The sequence below is a fragment of the Thalassophryne amazonica genome, chromosome 2 (assembly GCF_902500255.1).
Source record: "Thalassophryne amazonica chromosome 2, fThaAma1.1, whole genome shotgun sequence".
Taxonomy (NCBI): Eukaryota; Metazoa; Chordata; class Actinopteri; order Batrachoidiformes; family Batrachoididae; genus Thalassophryne; species Thalassophryne amazonica.
Genome location: NC_047104.1, coordinates 78,151,202 through 78,178,660, shown reverse-complemented (window position 1 = coordinate 78,178,660; position 27,459 = coordinate 78,151,202). Strand labels below are relative to the sequence as shown.

Below are 27,459 nucleotides of genomic sequence, written 5' to 3'. Positions count from 1 at the left end.
CCTCTTTGTTCCAGACTAATATATATATATATATATATATATATATATATATATATATATATATATATATATATATATATATATATATATATATATGTCTGAAATTTGGTTTGCACTTATTAAATTCCACGCAGATTAAACGTAGCAGACACGGATTTTTGTTATAATTGTTTTAGTAAGTTTTCAGGGTATCATGCAGCAGTCTCTTATTAACGTGATGAAAAGCATAAAAAAATGACATTTTTGTAGTATAATATTCATTTACAATTGTCATCGTGTGGATTCTCTATGTTGTTTTGACTGCAGCCACTCTCTGGCACGCAAGGGATTATGGGATACATGAAAACCCAGAATATCGTGATTGGATAAGAAAGTCTTCCACTATTAAACTAAAAAGCCAAATAATTAAGAAACTTACAAAAATTTATAAAAAAAAGTAATAAAACTCTGCCACTCTAAAAACAGTCCAACATAAATGAAAACTGAACTTCACAGAGGCAGAAAGGAAAGCCTCGGTGGGCACCACGTTGTCCCCCTAAGGGGCCTCCGTACCGGCTCACTCGCTCTGCCGCTCCTCCGGCGACCAGCAACGCTGTAAAGAAAAGAAGTCGTCTCAGCGCCACACAAAGCATGGAAACAACTCTCACTCTCACACACACAAAAGGGAGGTGGCCTGGTTTCTTTCCTTCACTTGTACTTAGGCGTTGCATCCAGCACTCGCTATATCACAGCACTCCCACGGTCCTCAGCTCTGTCACGACTCAGCTCCGATACACCTCCTGTCCTCACCACACGCCGGTCGGTCGTCAGCCCCGGCAGTGCGCTGTCACCGTCGCCCTCCTCTGGCCACACGCGCATGCCAAACTCCTGCTTTCTCCATTAATTTGACCCACTCCGTCCGCTTTCTAATACTCCTGCTGCCGTGACCTCGCTCTTCTGCTCTCTGACCTCCCGTTTCTTCTGCTGCATCCTTTATCTGACACACCTGTGCGTTTCCCACCAATCAGCACAGTGTCCTCGTGCAGCCTAATCAGTCCCAGCTGATACAATTACGGTCCCTAATTAAAAGTCCACAGTAAATAAAGTTGATGTTAATATCCCTTTGGGAAAGGTTGATTGTTTTAGTATTTTTAGAGAGAGTTGAGTGATCAGAAGTGGCAAAAGCAGTGGGAGAGTGAGTCGGTAGGGAGGCACTATTTTATGTGTCAGCCTTCGATTAAAAATAAGAGACTCCTCATCCTGTCGTAAGGATCAAGTCAAATTAATTAGATTGAGACTGGGGCATTGTGGGTTGGCAGCATATTTAAAAGTGATTGGAAAACATCCAGACAGGTTGTATCAGTGTGGTCAGTTGGAAAGTGTTCATCATGTTTTACTGTGCTGTCCTATGTATTCTAGTGATAGGCGGAAATTGTTGAAAGATCTGTCAGACTTTGGATTGACTGTGTTTTCTTTTAGGTCAACTTTTTCTGAGAGCAGTTACTCGCATTTAGTGGACAAAGCTGTGATTAAGTTCCTCCATTCCACCAACCTCTATTTGAGAGTCTAACATAAGATAAAGTATTTAACTATTACCTGTGGGGGGCAGCATTATGCTACGCCAGCGTACAGCCTGGCGGAATCTATTAGAAGAAGAAGAAGTCCACAGTCAAATCAAACCACAAAAACACCAGTTAAGAAGAACAAATCATTCAGTTAAAATCAAACAATCCAAAAAGAAAAAAGAAAAAAAGCAACCTGCTGCGTGATGTGTGTGTGCGCGCGCGCGCATCAATTCTACAGGACATTTTTCTATCAAAGCAGGAAGTATCTAAAGCAGGCTGTGAAGCAGGAACACCTCGAGATCTCCCTGCTGGAGCTGTTGCCCCTGCGACCCGATCCCAGATAAAGCGGTTGAAGATGAGTGATGAGTGAGCAGGAAGTATGATCACTATGTCACTGTGATTCTTTCATGTAAAGGACATCTTAAGAATGTTATTTTCTTCTGTGAACGTAAGTTTTTCTTATCTTTGAGACGTTGACGTAAAAAAGATTGAACAGTAGTCAGTAATGGTGTGACAGTATTTATGCATGATTGATTGATTGGCCAATAGAAGGACAGATAGACAGATTTACTATATTTTGAGTACAGAATTGAAAGAATGTTTTGAAATAAATGCAAAGAAATCAATTTTACACAAAATACATTTTTTAATGCCTAAAGCTACTAAATAACACAACAACTTGCATTCATATAGTGAAATATTCAAGAGCAATACTGACCCTGACCAGTTTCACCAAACCCAACCTTGGATTTGTGGTAAGATTTTACCAAAGTACTGTAACCTGGAGTATTAAGATTGATTACAATCCACAAAGACTGCATAGTTCTCACGAAGTTTCAGAGACGTTTGCCCCTAGTGGCTAGAATTAGAAATATTAAAAGTCATAGCATTGACTTTATAATGTTAAAATGTGACGTCGGTTTCTAACATTAATATGTGACATTAGTTTATAACGTTAACACAGTTACTTGAGTTTATTTATTTATTATTTATACAGGCAGTCCCTTGAGACTCAATGCCTCATTTGCAAGAGAGACCTGTGTCACATATACAGCTGTGCTGAAAAGTTTACATACCCTGGCAGAATTTTTGCCTTTTTTTCTGGCCATTTTTAAGAGAATATGAATGACACACAAAAGCTTTTTTTTTTCCACTCACAGTTAGTGGTTGGGTGAAGCCATTTATTGTCAAACAACTGTTTCCTCTTTTTAAATCAAAATGACAAGAGAACGACCCAAATGACCGTGATCCAAAGTTTACATACCCCTGTTCATAATACTGTGTATTGCCCCCTTTAACATCAACAACAGCTTGGAGTCTTTTGTGGTAGTTTTGGACGAGGCTCTCTGATGGTAAAGCTGCCACTGACTATATCTTGGACTTTATTTACATTAATTACAAAGAAATACAAACAGTATGGCACTTTATGGTAAATCTGCATGGAGTAGACAGTTCTCAAAAACTGAGTGACTGTGCAAGAAGGAAAAGAGTGAGGAAAGCCACCAAGACAACACAGGAGAAGTTATAGGCTTATGTGGCTGTGATTGGAGAAATTGTGCACAGTGCAAATTCTGCATTTTGTATCACTATTCTTAGCTTCATAGTGGAGTAGAGCAGAGAAGGATTTTCTTTCACCAAAACAGATCAAATCCAGGCTTGCATCTCAGATGTACCTTTTGGCAATTTGTAGCTAAACTTTCAGGTCTTCTTTTTAAGAAAATCCTCCTCTATACCACTTCATCATCAAGATGGATAACTGGTGATACCATCAGAGAGCCTCGTCCACAACTACCACAAAAGACTCCAAGCTGTCGTTGATGTTAAAGGGGGCAATACACAGTATTATGAACAGGGGTATGTAAACTTTGGATCAGGGTCATTTGGGTCGTTCTCTTGTCATTTTGATTTAAAAAGAGGAAACACAGTTGTTTGACAATAAATGACTTCACCCAACCACTAACCATAAGTGAAAAAAAGGTTTTGTATTGTCATTCATATTCTCTTAAAAATAGCCAAAAAAGCAAATGAGGACCTTTTTATTTTTTGCAAAAACCATATGGATTTGAATCACGTGTGATTGCATCAGCCAAGCTTGAACCTTCGTGCGCATGCATGAGTTTTTTCACGCCGGTCGGTTGCGCCATTCGCCTGTGAGCAGGCTTTGAGTGAGCACTGGTCCTCCCCCCTCGTCGGATTTTCATTGTGAGGAAAATGTCTGAACGGCTGGAGCAGCAATGCATCAAACTTTTCCAGAAACTGTGAGAGACAGCCAGGTGGAAACCATTCGGAAAATTCAGATGGCTTTCAGGGACGATTTTATGGGCATCACACAGATTAAGGAGTGTTACAGCCAGTTTAAAGACAGCGCACAATGGCGGAGGGCGCGCCGCGCTCCGAGCGGCGATTGACAGGCTGAAACGACCAGATCATTTCCAAACTGAATGCTGTGTTGATCTGGGACGTCATCTGACTACCAGAGAAATGGCAGAAAAGGCGGACATAGCACTTTTCCGGCACATTCCACTGTTAAAGAGTTTGTCATGAAAACAGGAGCGGAGGAATTCGCCACGGAGCCGCTAATGGCGCGGAACGAAAGCACTTCCGTGTTGGTCTCACAGGACATGTGACATGCCCAGATCTTCGACAATTTCTCGGATACTCACTCGACTGAAAAGCCACCCAAAGCCATCTAAATCTTCCGAATGGTGGAAGAGCTGGGCATGTCCCGTGAGATTTCCAACACGGATGTGCTTTTTGTTCTGCGCCATTACGCGGCTCTGTCCTGATGCGTGAATTCCACCGCACGTCTTTCATTACAAAATCTCCTGTAACAGTGGAATGTACCGAAAAGGTGCTATGTCCACCTCTCTTGCCATTTCTCTGGTAGTCAGACGACGTCCCGGATCAACACAGCCTTCACTTTGGAAATGATCTGGTCGTTTCAGCCTGTCGATGGCCGCTCGAAGTGCGGCGTGCCCTCAGCCGCTGTGGACTATCTTTAATCCGGTTGTAATGCTCCTTAATCTGTGTGATGCCCATAAGATCTTCACCGAAAGCCGTCTGAATTTTCCGAATGGTTTTCACCTGGCTGTCTCTCACAGTTTCTGAAAAAATTTTGATGCAGCAAAGCGGCAGTCGCTCGGCCATTTTCCTGACAATGAAAATCCGCCAAGGGGGCTGGACCACTCCTCCCACAAAGCCTGCTCACAGGCGAATGACGCAACCGACAGGCGTGAAAAAAACTCACGCATGCGCACGAAGGTTCAAGCTTGGCTGATGCAATCACACGATTCAAATCCATATGGTTTTTGCAAAAAATAAAAAGGTCGGATAGTTTTCTAACAGACCTCGTATATGACATCAATACGTGACGCCGGTTTATAACATTATTAGGTGACATCAGTTTATAATGTTAATACGTGACATCACGTACTGGTGAGGTTGGTAAGGTTAGACCTTCCTTGTGTTGTGCCTTGAGGCAGCTTTGTTGTGATTTGGCACTATATAAATGAAATCAATTCAATTCAAAATAGATTCAATTTAAAAAACACTGAAAACATTTAGAGAGGCAACCTTATGTAACAAGTGTCACCTTGATAATATGAAGTTTTTGTCAAGATATTGTGTACAAATGGTTCTCAAGAGTGCAGCATATTGGCTTAATGTTTAGCACTGTTGTCTCACAGCAAGAAGGTCATGGGATCGATTCGCAACTGTGGCCTTTCTGTGTGTAGTTTGTATGTTCTCCCCATCCCATGTTTGCGTGGCTTCTCTCTGGGTGCTCCAGCTTCCTCCCACATCCAAAGACATGCAGGTTAGGTGGATCGCAAACTTTAAATTGTCAATAGGTGTACGTACAGGTGTGAATGTGTGTGTCTCCATGTGGCCCTGCGACAGGCTGGCGTCCTGTATACAGTGTACTCCGCCTCATGCCCTGTGACTGCTGGGATGGGGTCCTCCTCCCGCTCCCCCGGGACCCTTAATTGGAGTAAGAGTTTGAAGATGAGTGAGTGAGGTTCTCAAGACCCTGTCCCCTGGTGGCCACAATTAGAAGCTAAATGTGCCCAGTGTTAATCTTGTCCATGGACTTCATGAGGTGACCCAGTGTACCAGGTTTGGTCTTTATATACAAAATCTTTGGCAAGATACAAAATGGGTACATAAAAAGTATTGCTGACAATCAAACCCCTCATGGGGACCATGAAAACTGAAATGCATCCAATGCAGAACTTATCTAACGAGTTCAAACTTGTGCAATTTCATTTTATTATGTTGTTGGTGATGCAACAGATACAGCACATGTGGAAACTATTCACAAGGCTTCACTTTTTTCACATGTTATGTTACAGCCTTGTCCCAAAATGGAGTAAATTAATTTCCCCCTCAAAATTCTACTTACAACACCCCATAATGACAATATCACTTTTTTTTTCAAATTTATTTAAAAGAAAGAAAGAAAGAAAGAAATTACATGTACATAAGTATTCACATATATCGATATTTGTATCAAACGATCTCCAAACACGTATAATCGAGTGAACGATTTAAGGGCCTTTCATCAGGCCAATCCATCAATGTGTCCCAAGATGCATGACATCAGACGCGTCGCTTCGGAAGCGGCAAGGGGGCAGAGATTGCGGCTACGTCACACTCTGGCTGTTTCCACAACCTGAAAAAAGTTCAGCAATCGCCTTCTTGATTTTGCATCGCCTGAACCACAAAAAAGGTTTAAAAAATAGCAGTAGAACGATTCTCCCATCACCCTGCTGGGAGAAGCTTGTTTCAGCTACTTTTCGGAGTGACGCCGACTGAGGGAGGACTGACGACTTGGTGGGATATCGATTGAACCACGACAGCGAGCCAATCCGCACGGAGAAGCCGGCCTTCAGGCATCATTCCTGGGCAGAGCGAGGCAGGCAGCCAGGGTGATGGAGCAAACCCACTCAGTCCGAAATCTCCCACTTTTTGGATATATGCGAAGTCCCAGTTTGCTCAATGGAGTTTAGTTCTGCAGCTTTATCGAGGTGAGAATAATGTAAAAATAAAACGTGACATTTACTGTACTGCTGTGAAAGTTTAATGATCGGCTAACATTAGCTTAGCCTTTTAGCACAGTTGATCTGAGTGAACGCTTTAATTTGTAAATGGTTCAGTCTTTTTTATTTTTACCAAATAAAGCTACAGCTTTTTTCAGACACCACAAAAGCTTAACTTTAAATAACTTATTTTTTCGTGCCTTTTTTTCCATCATTTTTTTCCCTTTTTTTTATATATAAACTGTTTAGTGTTTCTTTATATTTAAAGAAATATTTTTATTTGTCCTAATCAGGAACATTTGCTGTGCAGACAACCAAACTTCCATTGATGAGCTGAACACCACGTCCAGTTGAAAGAAAACATCTCTGCTTTTCAGCAACACCACCAGAGATCAAAGCTGCAGAAGAGACCTTCATCTGGTCCCGAGAATTCAGCATAACATCACCTGCTTCTAAATAAAAGGCTCTTTCAACAGCAACTATTTTATTATTTTTAAAAAAGCTGTTTTATTTTATATTTTAACAATAAATGAACGGATACATTTCTCCAAAAGGAGATAAGGAGACGTGGTCAAGGGAATGATGACAAAAACACAAACTAATGAACATAAATTGAAACAAAAACAATGCAGCCGCACTATGTCCAAGTAGCACAAGTCAGGGAGATGCCCAAAGACACTGACCAACTGGTCAGTGACAACAGGGAAGGGAGAGGAAAACAGAAAAATAATATATGATATTTTAATATTTATTTTATTCATTTTATGTGTTATACAGGTAAGGTACAGTACATTTTCAGTTTGGAGGTTTTGTGCACATTGTCTATAACAATTTTTTTTTTTTTTTTTTAGAGTGAGAGAAATGCTGAATAAATGCATTGTGTAACTAAAAAAAAAATAACTGAATAATCGTGATTTCAATATTTATCTAAATAATCGTGATACTGATTTTTTCCATAATCGAGCAGCCCTACTGTTATTGCTCCATTTCATTATGAATATTGTTTTGCTTCAAACAAAACAAAAAAAATACAGTTTGTGTGCCATTCATAGTTTTTACATTATATGGCCATCAAAATATATTTCAGCTGCAGAAGTATAGCACAGGTATGAGATTTCCCAGTCAGTGACATTAATACTTGTTATTTCTGATCCGGTATTCACCACAGCGGTGTTCAAACACATTTTGCCCTGCAGCAGTGTGTCTCTGCAACTGTCAGTATAGATTTATGTTTGGAAAAAAAGAATGAGCTGTCATAAAGATGTCGAGACGACCCGAACAGCATATTTCTTCAGTTATCGCAGGAATCACCGTAACGCCAGCATGACCTTATAAAGTTTCATGCTAACCAAGTGGAATGATTGAGCAAATGCAAAATTATATATCTTGTAGCAGATTATAATGATCCATAAATACTTTATAGTGGCAGTATATTATGCCAGTTTTGTGATGTTTTTGTTACTCTTTTTGTAACATCATCCCTCTGGTATTCCAAAAATCAACCCTTTTATAAGCACCTGGAGGAGAATTTTAACACTTTTAACATGACATAAAATACAGTGATATGAAAAGTGTGATCATGATTGCCAGAATGAATGATGATAAACATTTGGTTTTTCCTGATTTTACCCTGGCAGGTCATGTGCTGAATGTTATGTAATCAAGTGAGGTATCTTGGTCATGTGATCACAGATACGCTGAGTGATGATGAGTATATTTTTTGACAGTGCTGTACGCTATATGTCAGAGCAAACATGTTATATTGAAAATTTGGCTGCTGCTTCGACGAAGTGAAGCTGGCTTTGTTTAAAGCATTTTGTACACCTCTCTACACTGCACATCTGCAGATAAACTATAAGAAGCAAGCCTTCAGAGACTACAAGTGGCCTATAATGACTCTGAGAATTTTATTTAAAAGGCCCCGGTGGACCAGTGCCACTGAAATGTTTGTGATGGCGTGTGTGAACACTCTCCAAGCCATTTTAAGAACAATGATATTTAGCTTCATCTCTCGTTTAAACAATTCTGATAATCAGATTGTTTTTAAACTGATTAAAATTTGCTACAGTGCCACACGGTATACATCACAGATTTGAAAACACTGGTATAAGTGTCTTTTATTCCGGGAGGTCGAGTGCCCCAATTTTTTTTCTTCGAATTCTTTGTTGTTATTATGTATGGTGTTTTGTTTCTTTTATCTGGACCCTGAGTCTGTAATAAAGTCTGTCTGTCTATCTATCTATCATTTAAATTAGCAGTTCTCAATTTTTACCCAACAATCCAGCTTTTGCAGTAGGCGTCCCCATACTTTGGAACCTTTTCCACATTAAATACACTAAATCTCTGTCCAAGACTTTTCACTGGCTTTTAAACAAGACAGAGTTTAAGAATTTTCATGTTTCGCACATCTGTGTTGAATGCATTTTATTTATGTTGTAGTCTTTCTGTTTTAGATTTTATGTTGGATTCAGACCTGTTTCCCATGACCGACTTTTGGCCCCATATTCCATCCTGGCTTCAGAATTAAGGAAATCAGGCCCGACAGTAAATAAAGACAATGAAACAAATTTATGTTTGAGTGAATATGTTACAAATCAAGTGGAAAAAAAAAAAAAAAAGAGAAAGAAAATATAGACAAGACTGCAGCTAAATTATCAATGTGCACAAATTAAACTGAAAACTCCTTTAGTCAAACCAGACCAAAATCAAAAACAAGAAATAAGCAACCCAGAGAGTCCAGTTCTTTAAACCCTGCAGTTTGCGGGCAACCACCAATAGAAGAGCATTTTGTGTCCAGTGAGAGTTATGGAGAAATCCTGAGACGTCCAACAGCATAATGGAATTGACAGAATTATTAGAGACAATAACTTGGAGTTGGTAGGAGAACTTGATGGATAGCGAAAAGGGCAGGCTGCAAAGCCTCCTACCAAACCGGACTGGATGAAGTGGACTGGCGTGTTATTTTCCTTAGGCTTTGGGCCTGGATCTGTAGCTCGCCATCATAGAGAATCCCACACAAGATACCTGGCCAGTTCAGGGTGAATCAAAAAGCACATATGATCAAACAGGTCCCCAGCAAAACCACAAAGGTCAGGACTCACCCTAGGGACACAAAGTAGTCCTGCACCCTGAGAATGCAAAGCCCAGGCCAGTACGTAAGGTTTAATTAGGTCAGCTAGGTGGTGCCATTCCATGAACAATTTTATAGACTTGTAACAGAACCTTAAAATCTGATCTCACTGGGACAGGAAGCCAGTGAAGAGATGCCAAAATGGGTGTAATGTGGTCGAACTTTCTGCTTTGTGTCAAACGTCTGGCTGCAACATTTTGAACCAATTGGAGAGCCCTAATGCTGGACTGCGGTAAACCAGAAAATAGAACATTGCAGTAGTCCAATCTAGAAGAGATAAACGCATGGATCAGGGTCTCAGCATCAGCCAGACAGGATGGGACGAATCTTCGCTATTTTTCCCAGGTGGAAGAAAGCAGTCCTCGTAATATTTCTAATGTGGTGGTCAAAGGACAATGTAGGCTCAAAAATTACCCCAAGGTTCCTCACTTTGTCAGTGTGATGTATGAAAGACAAACCTAGCCTAAATGTTAACTGGTCAAATTGATGCCGATGCCTCACTGGACCAAGAACCATCATTTCAGTCTTATCAGAGTTTAAAAGCAGGAAGTTGCTAGACATCCAGCTTCTCACTGATGCATGGCAATCTTCTAAGGATTTTATGTGAATGAGATTACCAGCAGTTATCAGCATGTATAACTGAGTATCATCAGCATAGCAGTGAAAGGTAATCACAAAGCGCCACCATATGTGCCCAAGGGGTGCCATATAAAGGGAGAAAAGCAGAGGGCCATGCCACACTGACCACCTCTGACTGGGGGATCCCGAGGCGTTCCCAGGCCAGTGTGGAGGTATAATCTCTCCACCTAGTCCTGGGTCTTCCCCGGGGTTTCCTCCCAGATGGACATGCCTGGAACACCTCCCTTGGGAGGCGCCCAGGAGGCATCCTTACCAAATGCCTGAACCACCTCAGCTGGCTCCTTTCAACGCGAAGGAGCAGCGACTCTACTCCAAGCCTCCCACAGATGACCAAACTTCTCTCCCTATCTCTAAGGGAGACACCAGCCACCCTCCTGAGGAAGCCCATTTTGGCCGCTTGTACCCATGATCTAGTTCTTTCGGTCATGACCCAACACTCATGACCATAGGTGAGAGTAGGAACGAAGATTGACCAGTAGATCGAGAGCTTTGCCTTTTTGGGTCCTTGGGGCAAGGCTGTATTCCCTACCCGGAGTAGGCAATCCATTGGCTTCCTGCTGAGAACCATTGCCTCAGATTTAGATATGCTGATCCTCATCCCAGCCGCTTCACACTCGGCTGTGAACTGATCCAGTGAGTCTTGAAGTTCACCGGCTGATGAAGCCAACAGGACCACATCATCTGCAAAAAGCAGTGATGAGACCCTGAGCCCACCAAACCGGAAACCCTCCTCCCCCCAACTACGCCTCAATATCCTGTCCATGAATATCACAAACAGGATTGGTGACAAGGCGCAGCCCTGGCGGAGGCCAACCTCCACCGGAAACGAGTCCGACTTACTGCCAAGCACCCGAAAACAGCTCTCGCTTTGCGAGTACAGTGATTGGATGGCTCTGAGAAGGGACCCCCTCACTCCATACTCCCGCAGCACCTCCCACAGTATCTCCCGGGGTACCTGATCATACGCCTTCTTTAAGTCCACAAAACACATGCAGATTGGGTGGGCATACTCCCAGGCACCCTCCATGATCCTTGTGAGAGTAAAGAGCTGTTCAGCTGTTCCACGACCAGGACGGAACCCGCATTGTTCCTCTTCAATCAGAGGTTCGATTATCAGCTGAACCCTCCTTTCCAGCACCCTGGAGTAGACTTTACCAGGGAGGCCGAGTAGCGTGATGCCCCTGCAGTTGGCACACACTCTCTGGTCCCCCTTTTTAAATATGGGGACCATCACCCCAGTTTGCCACTCCTTAGGCACTGTCCCAGACCTCAATGCAATGTTGAAGAGACGTCTCATCCAAGACAATCCCTCCACACCCAGAGCCTTCAGCATTTCTGGATGGATCTCATCAACCCCCGGGGCCTTGCCACTGCGGAGCTGTTTGACTACCTCAGTGACTTCCACCAGGGAAATTGATGAAAATCCTCCATCAGCTTCCAGCTCTGCCCCTACTATAGAGGGTGCTCTGGTCTGATGCAGGAGTTCCTCAAAGTGTTCCTTCCAGCACCGGATTACATCCTCAGTTGAGGTCAACAGAGTCCCATCCTTACTGTAGAAAGCTTGGATGGTTCCCCGTTTTCCCCTCCTGAGGTGCCTCACGGTCCGCCAGAAGCACCTTGGTGCCGACCGAAAGTCCTTCTCCATGGTTACTCCGAACTCCTCCCACACCTGCTGCTTTGCCTCCCCCACAGCAGAGGCTGCTGCCCTTCGGGCCTGATGGTACCTTGCTACTGCCTCTGGAGTCCTGCGAGATAACATATCCCAGAAAGACTCCTTCTTCAGTCGGACGGCTTCCCTGACCACCGGTGTCCACCACGGTGTTCCTCGAACACCATGGTGGCCTCTCCGGGAACCATCACCTTATCGTGGTGGAGAGGTTTGAGTGCCACTATGAACCTGAGAGCTGTGTTGTCTGGAGCCTTGTGCTCCTGGTAATAAACTAGAGCAGTCAGAGTGCAAACCTCTGCCAATACTAGTTTCCAATTCCACAAAAGTTTAACTTGGAAAAAAACTTCAAGGTCAAAGTCCTGTTAGAAATTGCTTTTCATAAGCTAAATTAGATGTGATCAAATGTCAGGAGTATGTATTTAGATCATGCACATAAATCAATTGTTTTTCTGTGGTGTTTTCAGGTTTTTGTTTTGTTTTGGTTTTTTTTCAACTTTGTCAGTTTCTGAATTCTTTTTCAGATAATTTTCACAGAACATTGGTTATCTCTGCTATGCACAGTTGGTCATTGCTTTTTGGCACTTGGTTTCTGACTGATAACTGGAAGACAGACAAACAGGCATAAAATTGGAGCCATCATCCAATATTGGTGGTGTAGGTAAATCCATAACAGAAAAATGAGAGCAATTGAGGCACTTTTGTTTGAGATATAATGCAAAATGTTGATCAAATGCGCTTTTCAATATTAAATTCAAATGTCCACAAAATCCACAATCTGCAACAGATCCAGATCAAATTTTGTCAGACAAGAGTGAGTGCCAGTCTGCTCCTCACTTCAAATATGAGAGTGATTGGGCATGTTTGATTAAGATAGAATGTAAAATATACATTAAATGGGGCTTTCAATGTTAAATTTAAATGGCCACAAAATCTGTAATCTGGATCATATCCGGATCAAACTTTTTCAGTCGATAAAGGACACTAATTTTAAACAGGTCCTGGACATGTTGTGGTAGAAGTTTATTTTTTACTTTAAACATAATTTGTATTATGATATAGTGAATCAAAGCCCAAAAATTCAAAATATGCAAATGGACAACCAATGGATTTGCTGGCTCATGGTATTATTTCTTACTCGTAATTCTTATAGCATTCTTTTGAAGTAAAAATATAGGGTTTGTATTAGTTTTGTAGTCAAGAATGTCAATAATACCATGGTTTTATGAGTGTTAATGATTCAAATGGTAAATGGACTGCATTTATATAGCGCTTTTCCATCTGCATCAGATGCTCAAAGCGCTTTACAATTATGCCTCACATTCACCCTGATGAGAGTGTTAATGATTCAAATGGTAAATGGACTGCATTTATATAGCGCTTTTCCATCTGCATCAGATGCTCAAAGCGCTTTACAATTATGCCTCACATTCCCCCCGATGAATTCACCCCCGCTCACTACACATCTGAAGCAATAGGGGATTAAAGGCCTTGCCCAAGGGCCCTTAGTGATTTTCCAGTCAGGCAGGGATTTGAACCCATGATCTTCTGGACTCAAGTCCAACACCTTAACCACTAGCCCTGTTAGATCTGTGGGTGATAATGTCCTGGGAAATCCTATGTACCTTCTGCAGTAATTTTCAAAAAATCAGAAGAATTATATAGTTCTATCCAAGATTATTAAATACTCCAAGGAGATATGATATACTAGTCAGACCTTTGTGGATTCATGTCAAAGATAGAAATAATTTCAATCAGGGATGGTCAGTTATCATGCAATATATTTTATTTATCTATTTTTTTACAACCCCAATTCCACTGAAGTTGGGACGTTGTGGAAAATGTAAATAAAAACAGAATACAATGGTTTTCAAATCCTCTTCAACATATATTCAATTGAATATGCCACAAAGACAAGATATTTAATGTTCAAACTGATAAACCGTATGGTTTTTGTGCAAATATTTACACAGTATTCACACTGTATTACGTTACTAAGCCATATATATTGATTTATAACGCAAAGCTGTCAAAAGGGGTAATAAATATAAGTGTAAAGGCGCTTGAATATATCATCACAGCAGTAAATTGATGAGTTCACATGAACACCATGCAGATCGCTGCTGTGTTTATGTACCGTCGGAAATTATAGCTTGTTTGCTTGGATTATTTTTTATGTGGGTGGGGGGTCTGCTTCACTGGACTCAGGCACCTTATATAGGCCAGAATTAATCTTTTGTGTGGATACAATGATTTTTTTTTTTTTTAACTAAAAATAAAATAAAAACCACACTCCTGCCACGAGCAACAGCTGAGTTTGAAACAACTCAGCTGTTGCTCGTGGCAACAGTCCTGTAATTCCCAATGGTGCCTGAATGCAGCAGCATTCTGCATGATGTTCACATGGAGTGATCATTTACTGCTCCAATTATATATTCAATCATCGTTACACTTATCTCTTTTACCCCTTTTGACAGTTTTGTGTTATAAATCTACACTCAACAAAAATATAAACGCAATACTTTTGGTTTTGCGCCCATTTTGTATGAGATGAACTCAAAGATCTAAAACTTTTTCCCACATACACAATATCACCATTTCCCTCAAATATTGTTCACAAACCAGTCTAAATCTGTGATAGTGAGCACTTCTTTGCTGAGATAATCCATCCCACCTCACAGGTGTGCCATATCAAGATGCTGATTAGACACCATGATTAGTGCACAGGTGTGCCTTAGACTGCCCACAATAAAAGGCCACTCTGAAAGGTGCAGTTTTATCACACAGCACAATGCCACAGATGTCGCAAGATTTGAGGGAGCGTGCAATTGGCATGCTGACAGCAGGAATGTCAACCAGAGCTGTTGCTCGTGTATTGAATGTTCATTTCTCTACCATAAGCCGTCTCCAAAGGCGTTTCAGAGAATTTGGCAGTACATCCAACCAGCCTCACAACCACAGACCACGTGTAACCGCACCAGCCCAGGACCTCCACATCCAGCATGTTCACCTCCAAGATCGTCTGAGACCAGCCACTCGGACAGCTGCTGAAATAATCAGTTTGCATAACCAAAGAATTTCTGCACAAACTGTCAGAAACCGTCTCAGGGAAGCTCAATCTGCATGCTCGTCGTCCTCATCGGGGTCTCGACCTGACTCCAGTTCGTCGTCGTAACCGACTTGAGTGGGCAAATGCTCACATTCGCTGGCGTTTGGCACGTTGGAGAGGTGTTCTCTTCACGGATGAATCCCGGTTCACACTGTCCAGGGCAGATGGCAGACAGCGTGTGTGGTGTCGTGTGGGTGAGCGGTTTTCTGATGTCAATGTTGTGGATCGAGTGGCCTATGGTGGCGGTGGGGTTATGGTATGGGCAGGCGTCTGTTATGGACGAAGAACACAGGTGCATTTTATTGATGGCATTTTGAATTGCACAGAGATACCGTGACGAGATCCTGAGGCCCATTGTTGTGCCATACATCCAAGAACATCACCTCATGTTGCAGCAGGATAATGCACGGCCCCATGTTGCAAGTTCTTGGAAGCTGAAAATGTCCCAGTTCTTGCATGGCCGGCATACTCACCGGACATGTCACCCATTGAGCATGTTTGGGATGCTCTGGACCGGCGTATACGACAGCGTGTACCAGTTCCTGCCAATATTCAGCAACTTCGCACAGCCACTGACGAGGAGGGGACTAACATTCCACAGGCCACAATTGACAACCTGATCAACTCTATGCGAAGGAGATGTGTTGCACTGCATGAGGCAAATGGTGGTCACACCAGATACTGACTGGTATCTCCCCCCAATAAAACAAAACTGCACATTTCAGAGTGGCCTTTTATTGTGGACAGTCTAAGGCACACCTGTGCACTAATCATGGTGTCTAATCAGCATCTTGGTATGGCACACCTGTGAGGTGGGATGGATTATCTCAGCAAAGGAGAAGTGCTCACTATCACAGATTTAGACTGGTTTGTGAACAATATTTGAGGGAAATGGTGATATTGTGTATGTGGAAAAGGTTTTAGATCTTTGAGTTCATCTCATACAAAATGGGAGCAAAACCAAAAGTGTTGCATTTATATTTTTGTTGAGTATATATATCTGGCTTAGTAACATAATACAATTGATACAGCAGCCACCACGGTACACAAGTGGGGGGGGCGGGGATTCAGGTCTCCTGCACAGTCCTGTGATCTTTTCATCCAGCCCTTTCTGAAACGGTCTTCTGCCTGAAATTAAAGAATTTCTGAAACGTTCAAACCATGCTGAATATGCACAGCATTTGGATTTGAAAGCAAGTTTTAAAGCAAATTACATGTGCTATCAAGCAGGTTGCAACAGTGTGACCTGCAGAACTTTCCACACTTGGACACAGAACTTAAGCACCAGGACAAAGAACGTGGATCCTAACAGTCATGTTATGATGATCACATGCAGAGCATCTTGTCAGAATTTGACAGGCGCTTGACTGACTTTGCCTCCAAAGAGCCTTGTCAGTTTTCTCTGTTTTCCTTTTGGGGAAAATATAGAAGTGGACTGTATATTGTCCAAAGTGGCATCACTCTTCAACCTGGATCCTCACACTGAAAAATGACATTTGAGCTCAAATCCATAGCAACACCTGACATGAATGTCCAAATCTGGAATCTAATGCAGACAGAGAGTATCTGAGTGCCTGCTTACAGCTGCTCTCGGCTCTTACTGTCCGGACTATGAGAGACCAGCTTCCTCCTCTTGGGCCAGAAGTCCCACCAAGGTACGGAACAACTTTTCCAACTTGAGGCCAGTCCTAGACCTACTTGTGCTTATTCTTTTCCACCATGCACATTTACTTCAGTGATGCATTATTATTGTTAAAACCTACCAGAAAATTGTGTTATTATATTGGTGCACAATATGTTCTGGCTACGCTGTGGCGTTCCATATGGCTCGTTAGATCTCGATACACTGTCGACTTTAAAAGTAGATCTTGGTTCAAAAAAGGTTGGGTACCCCTGAGTTAGATTAAGATCAAATAGTTACAAGGACATTTTGGATGTGCGTCAGTCATTTTGTGTTATGCATCATGGAGCACTCTTACAACCTCCTCCAACTTCGCTGGCGGAGGAAAAAAAAAAGCTCTGTTAAGTTCACTGAAGCTATGCAGTGGGTAGGGTGTTTATGCTGTTGTGATGGTGCAGAGGTCAAAGCTGCTTCTGCAGTACAGACTACGTACATACATTCCAGCTTTTCAAGCCTTGAAGACTTGCTGCCTGCTCACCCTTTCCCCGCCGACAGCCGAGCCGAGCAGAGCACACTCTCATTCTGCAGCTCAGAATGAGAGAGCACAGTGTCTCTCAGTGAAAGAACAAAAACTCTGTCAAAGTCTTCCATTAAAAAAAAAAGCTCCTTCCGCCTGCGTAGCTCCTGATATATTCAGAAATGAACGCTTTATTTTTACAGTTTAAAGTCTTGATGATTCCAAAGTTTGCTCAAATAAGCAGCAAGGATGGTGTGAGAGTGACGAGTTTCCATTTTCCTCACAGAGAAATTTCAGTGAGGGAAAGAGAGAGATGGAGGGGCTCCCTCTCTCTTTCCCTGGTAGAGAGGAGGAGTGAGGAGGTTCAGTGTGAACAGCGGATTTATGCACTACACACTGTGAAAAAACAGCAACGCAATTGTAATCAATGATAATCTTCACCACACAGCCTCAGTGAAACAGTAAAGTGTGAAAAACTGATGCAGAAAGTTTTTCATCCAGGGTTTCATCTTTAAAAGAACAGATTTACTTATTTACTTATTCCAGTTACTTCTTAAAGAAGTATTTAATTTTTTTTCATTTTCTTATTATTGTTGTTTATGTACAAATGACACCAGGGGCCCATTCCATGAAGCAAGCTCAGAAAAGCAGTGCTTAATGTGAAACAAGTGACTTGAACAAGCCTAACAAATTAGATGAAGCTAAAGTGGTTCCATAAAGGCCATGTTCACGCAATCAAACTAAGTCAAGACAGTTTTAGCCAGTCAGATTAATTGCGTGTGCACGCCATTCACAGGCAGGCCATGAGGTCGAGCACAGATCAACTGGATTCACAATGGCAAAATGTAAAGAGCGAGCAGCAATGTTCAGTGCCTCAGAGCAGGCACTTAATAATGGACACCTATAGCAAATTTATACATCTAATAAGGAAAAAGGTAACACGGCAGCAATAAATAAACTCAGAGAGAAAGGTTGGCAGGAAACTGCTGACTGACTAAATGCATACGATTAACATACCAATGCAATGCATTCTGGGTACAATGTATTGTTAAATAAATGTGTCCTTATTCTTATTCTACTGTGGTGAACATGTTGAAGTGTCTTAGAGCTTGTTAAAATTATGTCTAACTGTTTTTGATGTCTAAATTTTGAAACATCTTGACACCATAAGTGAGTGGTTGCATTGTATTATTGGCTTCAAAATGCCGAGCTTCGTGCTGTTAGAGTGTAGTGATGTTGGCTTCAGCGTGTGCATTGGTATTCCATTCTATTTGATTTATTTAACAGTGAATCTGGTTTTGTCTATTTGATTGTTTTACTTGTAAGTGCTTCTCTTTTCTTTTCTTATTGCTCCAATAACCCCAGATCAAATTCCTTGGATGTGCAAACTTACTTGGCAATAAATTTGATTCTGATTTTGATTAAACTCAACTCAGATTGCAAGGCCAGTGACTTCAAACCTACAAAAGATGAACTCAAAGCTGCAATGAGTGGCACTTAGCTCTAGTGGATTTTTTTAACTATTTTACATACTGTGCAATAAATAAATAAATGAATAAATTAGGATTAATTAACTAATTAATAAGAAAGAAAGAAAAAAATGCACGGTACGCTACAGGGCTCAAGGGTAGGTTGCACATTTATGATAAGTTTATAAATTTAAGTTCCCGCTCTATTTTCCAGAGTTGACAGGTATGGTTAAGTGGCAACTCAGGCTAAGCCTGACAATTAGCCTGGTAGCGACCAGACTAGTTCAGAAGTATAAGTTACTACGGTAACTCACCGAAACTTGACGTTAGTGAGATTGCTGGAATGGAACCCTCTTAGAAAGTTGTGACTTGTCAAAATAAGTGGGGATTTTGTCAGGAGTTGAGTTTTTGGTTGTCTGTTTTATTTTGTTCTGTTATTTTGTGGATTTCGTTGGCCCTGGTTTGTTTATTCTCTTGCTGGGTTTTTCTGCTTGGGCTTGCCTGTCTCTGTCTCACTCTCTCTCTCTCTAGCCACGCCCTGGTTCTGGTGCTTTCCTTGCACACCTGTTTCTGATTTGCTGATTGCCACCTGGAGTGATATAAGCTCACTGAGGTTGTTTGTCTCTCGCCTTTTTGTCATGCCCTGTGCCTTCATACCAGCTCTGTATCTGCGTTCCATAGTCCTGCCTGCCTCCTTGTGTGTACCTGACCTTCAGCCTGTTGCTTTGACCACGCCTGTTTGCCTAATGATTTTTGTACTGTTGTTTTTTCTGGACTGCTTACTCGTGTACTGACCTCCGCTAACCACAATCATAAAGTCTTCTCAAAACCAGAGCTGTTTGCTTGAGCTGTGCATTTGTGTCCTGCCATTCCTGACCATCCAGCCTGATAGTACAAACTGGACAACGATGGACACAGCCGGCTCTAACCCATTTCAGCTGACAGTACAACACCACAGTAAGCAGCTCGCACAACAACAGGATCACCTTACCGAACTCTCCTCCCGGTTTAGCGACCTCGCTAAGCACCAGAGCTTTTTCATGGAGTCAGTGAGCACCCAGATGGGACAATTACTGTTGAGCCTTAATCATCAGGCTTCTACCGTTCTGGCCACCGGCAGCACCAGTGTGCCTCCACCGGGGCTGCCAGCTACCGCTCTGGCTTCCGTACCCGAAGCAGACTACTGCAATCTGATGTCACTGCCTGAACGCTTCTCAGACAAGTCCGGAGACGTCAGACCGTTTCTGACTCAGTGTGAGTTGAATTTTGAACTCATGTCATGTAAGTTCCTGTCCGACAGGGCGAAGATAGCTTACATCATCACTCACCTGACTGGTCGTGCGTTGGTGTGGGCAACAGCTGAGTGGGGTCGCCAATCTGCCACCTGTGCCTCTCTTCCGGCATTTACTTCAGCTCTGCAGTTAGTCTTCCAACACACTTCTCCGGGGCGAGAAGCAGCTCGATCCCTGATGAAGCTGAGGCAAGGTGGATGTTGAGTTGCCGACTACGCGGTGGATTTCCACATTGTGGCAGCCAGGAGTCATTGGAATGCTGCGGCGCTCCATGACATGTTTTTCAGGGGCTCTCCAATAATATCCAAGAACTGCTGATAGCCATAGATTTGCCCGACGATTTGGACCAGCTGATCGCTCTCGCCATACGGACCGACCGGCATCTGCAGGACTGCCCTCACCATGCCGCCCGGCTGCCTGTCCAACGCTCCGCAACACCTCCTGTCTGCACGTCCTCCTCCAGCCATGTGAGAGCGGGTCCTCCACACAGCAGTCCAGAGGAGTACATGCGACCACGTCATGCTCGTCTTTCTTCCGCGCCGAGAGGCAGCGACGCCAAGATGGTGGACTTTGTTTTTACTGTGGACATTCTGATCACATGATAACCAATTGTGAAGCCAGGGGTGCCACCATGCGGCCAAAGTCCGACATATGGGGGAGTCTTAATTCCATAACTCCATCCACAGCACAAAATGTAATTCCAGCAAAATTGTCCTCTGAGAACTCGTCAGTTTCCGTGTCAGCTTTCACTGATTCTGGTTCTGATGCTAACTTAATTTTTTCTTTGTTGGCCAGGTCTCTGCACCTGAAGTTAATAGAGCTCTCGTGCCCTCTGGTGGTGCGCACAGTGGATGGCTATGAATGAGGTTGTATTTCTCACCGTACTCAGTCAGTTTCCTTAACTGTGGCTGAAAACCATTCTGAATCTATCAGTTTTCATGTATTTGACAAGATGACTCATCCACTGATCCTGGGGCACCCCTGGCTAATACAACACAGCCCTAATTTTGACTGGTCAAAGGGAAAGATTGTTTCATGGGGTTCAGCCTGCAAGAAAGCATGTCTGTCAGAACCAGTGTGTTCCCAGCTGGAGTCTAACCCGGATCTCGCAGGGGTTCCGTCATGTTATCACGATTTAGCATTCGTGTTTAGCATTCATTACCGCCCCACCGAGAATATGACTGCGCAATCGAGCTTCTCCCTGGAGCAAGCGCAATACGGGGAAAGCTCTTTTCACTGACGGTCCCTGAACACAGCGCCATGAATGAATATATACAGGAATCCCTCACTGCTGGTTTTATTCATCATTCGTCGTCGCCTGCAGGGGCAGGGTTTGTCTTCGTCGAGAAAAAGGACAAATCGCTCTGCCCTTGTATTGATTATCGTTGGCTTAATGACGTCACCGTTAAAAATCGTTAACCATTACCTCTCATCTCCACTGCTTTTGAGTTGTTGAAAGGAGCAAAGATTTTTACTAAGCTGGATCTCTGCAACGCATACCATTTAGTAAGGATAAGAGAAGGAGATGAATGGAAAACAACTTTTAACACACCAACTGGTCATTATGAATACTTAGTCATGCCATTTGGCCTCACAAATGCTCCTGCAGTGTTTCAGAATTTGGTAAATGATGTGTTGCGTGAATTTCTCAACAAATTCGTTTTTGTTTACCTTGATGATATTTTGATTTTCTCTCCTGACCCGAAAACCCACACCGAACATGTGCGCATTGTACTTCAAACCCTGTTACGCCACAACCTGTTCGTTAAAGCAGAGAAATGTGAATTCCATAAATCGACGGTTTCATTTTTGGGGTTTGTAATTGCTGAGGGGGAGATTAAAATGGACCCTGATAAGGTTGCTGCAGTATGTGACTGGGCTGTTCCATCCTCACGAAAGGAGGTACAGAGATTCCTGGGTTTTGCCCATTTCTATCGTAAATTCATCCACAATTTCAGCACTATTGTATCTCCATTACATGATGTCACGTTGTCCCTCCGGCCGTTTGCTTGGTCACCTGAGTGCGACGAGGCTTTCAAGGTTCTAAAGAAACACTTTACAGCGGCCCCTGTGCTACTCCTCCCTGACCCCGCTCGACAGTTCGTGGTTGAGGTGGATGCTTCAAACGTGGGTGTGGGTGCAGTTCTTTCACAACGTAATCCTACTGACAACAGAATGCACCCATGTGCCTATCTGTCAAAGAAGTTGACTGCAGCTGAGCAAAATGACAGCATCGGAGACCGCAAACTGTTGGCAGTAAAAGTGGCTTTGGAGGAGTGGCGCCACTGGTTGGAGGGGGCACAAACACCATTCCTGGTTTATACTGATCACAAAAATTTAGAATATTTGCGATCTGCCAAGCGCCTTAATGCGCGTCAAGCTAGGTGGGCCATCTTTTTCAGCCGATTCAACTTCATGTTTTCATACCGACCAGGTTCTAAAAATGGGAAACCCGGTGCTCTATCCCATCAGGGTGAACCGGTTTACGCCCCAGCCGATCCAGGTACAGTACTGCCAGCCTCCTGCTTTGTATCCGCTCTCACGTGGGAAATTGAGTCTAGGGTCTGGTCTGCCAATGATGGGGTCCCGGTGCCCCCCGATTGTCCCACCAGCAAGCTTTTTGTTCCAGACATGCTCAGGGGGGACGTGATCAGGTGGGGACATCACAGTCGTTTTTCTTGTCACCCAGGAATAATGAAAACCCTTTTTGTAGTGCAACAGAGGTTTTTGGTGGCCTGGGTTATTATCCAAGGATGTATCGGAATATGTCAACGCCTGTCATACATGTGCCATGTATAAATCATCTAACCGTCCACCCGCCGGATTATCGATGCCGCTGCCTGTGCCTGCACATCCCTGGTCCCACATTACATTGGACTTTGTAACCGGTCTTCCGCCCTCCAAAAGGTTAACACTGTAGTTCTTAATGTTGTAGATAGACTGTCAAAGATGGCACATTTCATTCCACTGTCCAAACTCCCGTCAGCCAAGGAAACAGCGGAGGTTTTGCTGAATCATGTTTTTAAATTACATGGTTTCCCCCAGGATATTGTATCTGACAGAGGTCCTCAGTTCGTGTCCAATTTTTGGAGGGAGTTCTGCCGTCTCCTCTGGGTTTCCGTCAGTTTAACATCGGGCTACCATCCACAGGCCAATGGTCAAACCGAACGTCTTAATCAGGAATTAGAAAAGGATCTCCGTATTCTTGCCTCACAACAGCCTGCTACCTGGTCTTCGCAAATACCCTCTCTGGCCACGCCCTGGTTCTGGTGCTTTCCTTGCACACCTGTTTCTGATTTGCTGATTGCCACCTGGGGTGATATAAGCTCACTGAGGTTGTTTGTCTCTCGCCAGTTTGTTGTGCCCTGTGCCTTCATACCACCTCTGTCTCAGCCCTTCAGCCTGTTGCTTTGACCATGCCTGTTTGCCTGATGATTTTTGTACTATTGTTTTTTCTGGACTGCTTACTCGTGTACTGACCTCCGCTAACCACAATCATGAAGTCTTCTGAAAACCAGAGCTGTCTGCTTGAGCCGTGCATTTGTGTCCTGCCATTCCTGACCATCCAGCCTGATAGATTTGGCTTAATCATGTTTGCTGGAATACCCCTCAGATCAAATTACTTATATGTGAGAACTTACTTGGCAATAAATTTGATTCTGATTTTGATTTGACAATCAAATCAGTCCAGGTTAAGCTCTTGTTCAAACAAGACAATTAGGGGTTATATTGTTTTTTTTTAAGTATGCAATCCCAGTTAAAAATGTAAAAAAAAAAAACCCTAAACTGTCAACATGACGTAAAAACTCTGCCTGTCTTACTGGAGTACAGTGTGTGATTTTTGAAGAAGAGAGCAAATCCTATGTCCATCAACTATTAATGTGTTTTTAAACTTCAACATTATTTATATTATTAACTTAGACAGAAACATGCAAAAAGAACTTTGATCTCAACATACAGTAAGTGTCATTTTTTTGTCTATTATTCTTGCTTTCAATGCATCTAAAACCAGTCAAAATGACTCGCAACATGCATTGCCTCAGGTGATGATTGCCAACAGCTACACTAAAAAATTCTGGAGAGAACCCTGATAAAGGTGAAGATGTCAAAGAATGAGTCAGAGAGGCGGGGGAGTGGGGGTGTTTGGGGAAGGGCTGGTGGAGGTATTTGATCCAATTAAGCTGTCCAGTTTGGCTTCTGTTAAGAGAAGGGAGAAACAGGAAATCAATAATGCAGCCATCCAGGCAGGAAACTAATAGCAACTTTACAACAGTACCTGGCCAGCAATGATCACACATTGATAAGTAAAATGTAGTTTGCAGGAGAAAATGAGATGCCATCACATACTGTGTCTGATTGTGACACTGCATGAGTAATCAGTGAGCGGGTGCAGAAAGATGATCAAATGCAATGCAAGCAGCACCTGTAAATGATACTGACTCATATTGATGTTTTTTTTTTTTTACTGTAGGGGACTAGAATTAAAGCACAATAATATCCTGTTTACCCTATAGCTCCACCTCATGGCCAGTATCTAATCCAAAATCAATATGCAACATTTACACAGTGAAAAAAGCTGAAAAAAGAACAAAAAAGTCAGACAGAGATAAATGGCATGACTCAAAAATATGTGCAACCTGCACAGAATTCTTTGGAAGATTTTGGTGCTGTTGCCTTTATGCTAAATAGATCTACTAGGAAGTATTTTGAATATTTTACTTACAGTCTGTCTGGGCTGCTCTACTCTCCTGTCAGAGTTGGTACGGCAATATATGCTGGTTTTACTGAAACTCTGGCTGAGCTTGTTGCTCAGCTGGGAGTTCAGGGTGTTGAATATCCAAGGGACTGAATGTGAAATCAACCCTGAGTAAAACATTAAACCTTTGGCTGCATTACGCCTTTAACCCCACATAAAAAAAAAATAAGAAGGATGTAGACAAAAAATTAACAATACTGGTTTGTAGGTTTCTATTTTTGCAGAGTTTAATTGTACATTTGGAGCCCAGGTTGTAACCAAGGCTTCTCATTTTTAGCAACTTTGACATTCTCATATTGGCTAAAATACATTACAACAAAGCAGTGGCAAGTGTCGGCCATATGAGGCCTCATGATGAATTTGATGTTTTGCTTGTTTTCACAGCCTACAAGATGGCATTCCCTTTTCATAAAAGGGGTTTGATGCACAGTGCACTGAAGCACCAACCTCTGGTGCTTAATAAAACAGAACACTGAAGTGCCAAAACTCGCAATTCCTTGAAGGACCATTTAAGACAGACTCCAAAAGCAAGACAATCTCCATAGGATCCCATGTAGAATTGTCCAACTTTTCAGCAGAAATAAATGTATGGCCATTCTGGAGGAACAAAAAATAAATAAATAAAAAATTTTGGCCTCTATAGTTCGTTTCTTCTTTCACGGCAACTTTAAGTGGCAACTAGTGGGCTGGGTCCAGGGCCATCCGTGTATTTGGTAGATGCATTGTTTGCTGTTTGGTCAATTTACTAAGCTAAATAACAGTCAAAGAAAAACACTTTTTAAGGCCAAAGGACAGAAATAGTACTGTTACCAGTGATAACTGGCATGCATCAGGGATGCCTTCTGGACCCTACACTGTTCAGTGCTTGCATGTGCTGGATTTTGGGTAAAGTTTTGAAAACCAGCAGCTTAAATGCCTTCACTAATGAGGAAAGTTTTACTGACTGAGACTTTAAGGACAATGCTGTGATAGTTGCTGTGGAATCAGTGGATACCGTGACTGCAGTACTTCTACCATCAGGAGGTTCTTGATAAACGCGATTGTGCGTTACATTTATTTTTCAGCCTCTGATGTTTGGGGTGGAAATTTCCTATCTACTATGGGGTCTCATCTGAGATGTTTCCAATTGATTTTACAAACAGTACATTGTTCTTGCAAATATGTACCTGAAATCTGACCAGGACTGGTCCAGAAAACAAGAACTGATGGAAAAAAAACTGGACTTCCAGGAACTTAGGGGAGGTGATGGTCTAGTGGTTAAGGTGTGTTAAGAAGATCATGGGTTCAAATCCCCGCCTGACTGGAAAATCACTAAGGGCCCTTGAGCAAGGCCTTTAATCCCCTACTGCTCCTGGTGTGTAGTGAGCGCCTTATATGGCAGCACCCTGACATCGGGGTGAATGTGAGGCATAATTGTAAAGCGCTTTGAGCGTCTGATGCAGATGGAAAAGCGCTATATAAATGCAGTCCATTTACCATTTAACTTCTGGAAAACTTGCGTCACTGCATGTTTCACCTGGCTGAAGCAGACAGATGGGGCTACCTTTGAGATTTGGGGATGGACTCGTTGTCTGCTTAGGTGATTGCCATCCAGTGCTACAGATCCATGGTGTGGTGAAGGCGGTGACGTGCAGCACCAGCATATGCTTCAAGACTTGACTTGCTATATATATATGTATCCCCCCCAATAAAACAAAACTGCACCTTTCAGAGTGGCCTTTTATTGTGGGCAGTCTAAGGCACACCTGTGCACTAATCATGGTGTCTAATCAGCATCTTGATATGGCACACCTGTGAGGTGGGATGGATTATCTCAGCAAAGGAGAAGTGCTCACTATCACAGATTTAGACTGGTTTGTGAACAATATTTGAGGGAAATGGTGATATTGTGTATGTGGAAAATGTTTTAGGTCTTTGAGTTCATCTCATACAAAATGGGAGCAAAACCAAAAGTGTTGCGTTTATATTTTTGTTGAGTGTATATATATATACACACACACCGGTGCCTCCAACAGATGCCTTTGATTCTATGTTGAACAGTTTAGCGATAAGCGCATGGTGATCACATGAACAAACATCAAACTAAAGCATTACAACAAAAAACGAGATACAGTAAAGATGTAAGCTCCCTCATATTATACCTGAACGGTTAAAAAATAGACTGTGTAATTTCTGGTCGTGCTGGTCTTAAAAGTTTAATGGAGATTTGTCAAACTGACCTTATCCTTTTGGAGTCTCAGACTCGAATCCCTCTTGTTCCTGTCACCAATTACAGGCCCTGCTCATTGTAATGGAGACCCCCGGTTCATCGGTACGTCTTCATTAAAGATTCATCATCATCACCAGTTTATTTCACCCCCTTGAATTCAGGAACAAAAGAGAAGTGTGCAGTCAGCTTCTTCTTTAAAGGTCAGCCAGGGGGAGGGGATCTGACAGGCAAGAATGGCTGCAGTGGGATTGGATCTTCCACCATCACCCCTAATTTCCTGTTAAACCTCAGCAGATGGCAACAGCTGGGCTGTTTCAGGCTTCTGTATGCACTTTGTGCTGGTTTAAAATGGTCTTGATGGAATGAATGCTGAGGAAAGTTATCATCTCTATAGGATGACCAGTGATCATACATCATCATGCTATTAACATACTATAGTTTAAGAAACCCTCAGTTTGTAGAATCCCCAGA

General features: G+C 42.6%; 1 long non-coding RNA gene across 1 annotated transcript; it reads right to left on the bottom strand.

Moving 5' to 3' along the window:
* Positions 1-258: 258 nt before the first annotated feature.
* On the bottom strand, positions 259-27,133 carry LOC117526323. The gene is made up of 3 exons (XR_004565259.1): positions 26,999-27,133; positions 1,576-1,622; positions 259-592 (listed from the first exon to the last, which is right to left on the bottom strand). It is a non-coding gene; the product is annotated as an uncharacterized LOC117526323 (long non-coding RNA).
* Between the last annotated feature and the right edge of the window lie 326 nt (positions 27,134-27,459).